Source organism: Penaeus monodon, chromosome 38 (genome assembly GCF_015228065.2).
Source record: "Penaeus monodon isolate SGIC_2016 chromosome 38, NSTDA_Pmon_1, whole genome shotgun sequence".
In the NCBI taxonomy this organism is placed as follows: domain Eukaryota; kingdom Metazoa; phylum Arthropoda; class Malacostraca; order Decapoda; family Penaeidae; genus Penaeus; species Penaeus monodon.
Window position 1 is genome coordinate 603,727 of NC_051423.1, and position 3,572 is coordinate 607,298.

General features: G+C 36.1%; 1 protein-coding gene across 1 annotated transcript in view; it reads right to left on the minus strand.

The window, feature by feature from the left end:
• Positions 1-2,350, minus strand: part of LOC119596455 (WD repeat-containing protein 13-like) — a 47,357-nt gene extending 45,007 nt beyond the window's left edge. Inside the window, exon 1 of the mRNA XM_037945709.1 lies at positions 2,309-2,350. The gene's annotated coding sequence lies outside the window, so the exon portion shown is untranslated. The remainder of the gene's footprint in view (positions 1-2,308) is intronic.
• Positions 2,351-3,572: the final 1,222 nt, after the last annotated feature.

Genomic DNA, 3,572 nt, shown 5'->3' on the forward strand with positions numbered 1-3,572 from the left:
GAATTATTCCTTTTTTAATTTGTAAATGGACGTATCATATATACTTTCTCCATCATTAATTTCTTGATTCTTCATTTTTTTGTATCAAAAATAATAAAGTAAAATTTACTGACACCATTGCAGTGTCTCATGTTCTCTGTGAGAACAAACTTAGACTAGTTCCTTACTTGACAATAAATTGAGACTAGTTCCTTACTTGACAACAAATTGCCTCAAGCTCTATCTTGTCAGTATAGGTTTCTTGGAACATAACTATAACATAAAAAATTATTAACCCTAAGTGTTGTGGTAAATCTTCAAAATGCAAGTGCATGGTGGGGCCCATAATGATTATTATGTTCGGGCAAAAGCTAAGAATCCTCTTCTACATATGGGTTTGTGGGAAAAGAAGTTTGGGCATGGTATTATTGGGAAATAAACAGCAATAAACTGTCACTGTTGTCAATTTCTATTATCAGAATACAACTTGGTAAAGATTTTCTTGCCTTCACTGAACATAGTGGACATAGCGGGTTTCTGAATTCCCTGATAAGTGATTGCAGCCTTAAAGCTTCCCATGTCTTTTCTACCGATAAAGAAACTTCTACTTTCAAACCGCCCCATGGACTCCCATAACTTAAGAGTGACATTCATTGTATAGTATTGTATGTTTTCTTTCCATTGCATTTTATGCATTGAAGAGTGACATAACTTTTTTCCCCAACACCAATGTTGATCACTAGTGGAATATTTGTATTTTTGGAAAGAATTATCATGTTTTACATACAGCAATTATGACTGACAATCGTACTGTTAATTCTGGGATTCCTTGCTATATAAATGACCCACAGAAAAAAATTGTTAAATCATAGTTGAAAACAATTGCACCTTTTATGTATAAAAACAAAATTTCACAGGTGTCCCCAGCATTGCAATCAAGGTAATACTTAAAGCTTCTGTAATCATTGTAACTCCAAATTAAAAAAAAAAAATTGATGGACTGCAATTACACAGGCTTAAAGTAGCTATAATCCTTGGAAGCCAAATAGAGCCAGGCTACTGGCAGTAATTGTTGTTGCACCTAGTCAAGCAACTGTTGCAGCCTGTAGGGACCAACTGATGTAGCATGAAAAGAAAGAAAACACCCATCCTACCCAACAATGAATGATTTATTGTGTCTTATTGTGATATCACACCACATATGCTGATTGCGGGTGCAAGTAACAAATTGAATTAAGCTAATGTTTACTAACAATTTTCTGCATGATTCTGTGTACTTTATTATATAGTCTATGTAATTATTGTATTTGTCATATACATTTGCTTAGCATTTCAAGCTCTTAACTTTGTGCAAAAGATATATGGGTATTATTGGATCTTGTTAAACTTATATTAAATTGCAATAACCTTCTACTATCGTGCCTCCATTACCATGCCACACCTTCATACATCCTGGACTTGTTATCAATCACAGCAGATGTTTTTTGCACCATGTAAAATGTCAACTGGCTTCAAACTTCCTTTTTTAACACTTGTACCTATTCCAGCAATGGCCAGACACACAGAACATTTTTTCAAGTGAGTACAAAGCTCTCCCCCAAAAAATTAATTAGGTTTGGTCTGTGAAAAGTGATGTCTTATACTGAAGCTCTAATTGGCTAGGTTTTACTGAAGCTTAGGTTTAGTCCGTCAATAGTGAAGCCACTTTCAGAAGTTTTCAGTAGAAGCCACTAATCTGCCAATAATTGTACTTTTTCTAACATTATGCATTAATTATCATCTCTCAGATGTGCTTTGCCTTGCAAATTCTAAGACATCCATCTTAATCTAGTTTTATTTATTGCATTACTAGGCTCCCTGTAAAAATATACTAGTCAATGGTGACAATTTTTTTTTTATCTGAGAAGGAAGTGTGAAGAAAACGCGTTTCTTAGACCTTTTTGCTCATTCAGTTCCACGTACTGTTTGCCTTGTAAGTGGCAGCTGATTAAGGCCTGACCTATACCCTTTTCTGAATATTTTAAAACGTTTGGAAGGGAATAACACACGAAATTGAACATATACCTATTGTCATCGCATGCCTCTATACGTTAGCAAGTGACGTGTGACTGAAAATGTCTTAGCTGTGAGATAAAAAATAAAAAAAAATAAAAAAAATTGCCAATATTGTCAATTATCGAACCCAAAACACGACATACGCATTTACCTCCCACATTTAACTAACAAATCTCACATTTAAGCCTACCAACCAGACCTTCACGCCCTTGCCCTTTCTAAGCCATGGTTTTAAAAAAACGTCCACCACAATTAAAACTCCACAATTTCTTACCTCCAGCGCCCTGAGACGGATTAAAAGGGGCCGACTTCCTGAAAAGAGGCGGAGCAGGACGTCGCGGAGAGAAACATGAAGGGGAACTGATTGTAAACATTGGCCGTTCGTGTAGGAGGAATGCGGATTCGCGTGGATTCATGCTGCTTTTAATCCGTGGAAGGTGAGTATTGTTGGGTAATAGGGTGTATGTGAGTTGGATAGGTATCAGGAATGAATTAAACAGTCTGAATTTTACGTTTCCACTAGAGTAATCAACGCTTACGTTCGTGTGTGTTTTTGCGTGGACACACACACACACAAACACACACACACACACACACACACACACACACACACACACACACACACACACACACACACACACACACACACACACCACACACACACCACACACACACAACACACACACACACACACACACACACACACACACACGTGTGTGTGATGTATATATATATATATATATATATATATATATATATATATATATATATATATATATATATATATATATACATATATATATATATATATATATATATATATATATATGTGTGTGTGTGTGTGTGTGTGTGTGTGTGTGTGTGTGTGTGTGTGTGTGTGTGTATGTATGTATGTATATATGTATGTATATGTGTATATATATATTGTCTATTTATTTATATATGCATATATACATATACATACATGTATGCATATATGTATATACATGAAGATACACACACACACATATGTATACATACACACACACACATATGTATACATACACACACACACACACACACACACACACACACACACACACACACACACACACACACACACACAGTGACGGTCCCAGAATGGGAAAAAGAGAGGTGCCGATAAAAACCGGGCGGAAGGGGCAAGGGCAAACCACCGCTCTAAATTCCCCAAGAAAATCACGGAAATCCTGTCGCCAACGTCCTTGTAGGACGAGCATTAAAAAATACATACGTATGCAATAGTTAAATATAGAGATACACCAAACACTATGTATATATACAATACACCACAAAAAACACACAACACACCCAATAAAATATATATATATATATATTTTATTTTATATATATAATATATTATATATATATATATTATAGGCGTGTGGCCGAGCGGTTAGAGCATCGGCTCGATTGTCCCCGGGGGCAATCTGATTCGAGGTTCGAGTCCCGGCCGGTGCTTGTTCCCTTGGGCAAGGAACTTCACCTCGTGCCTACTAGAAAACGACATATCGCCTGAA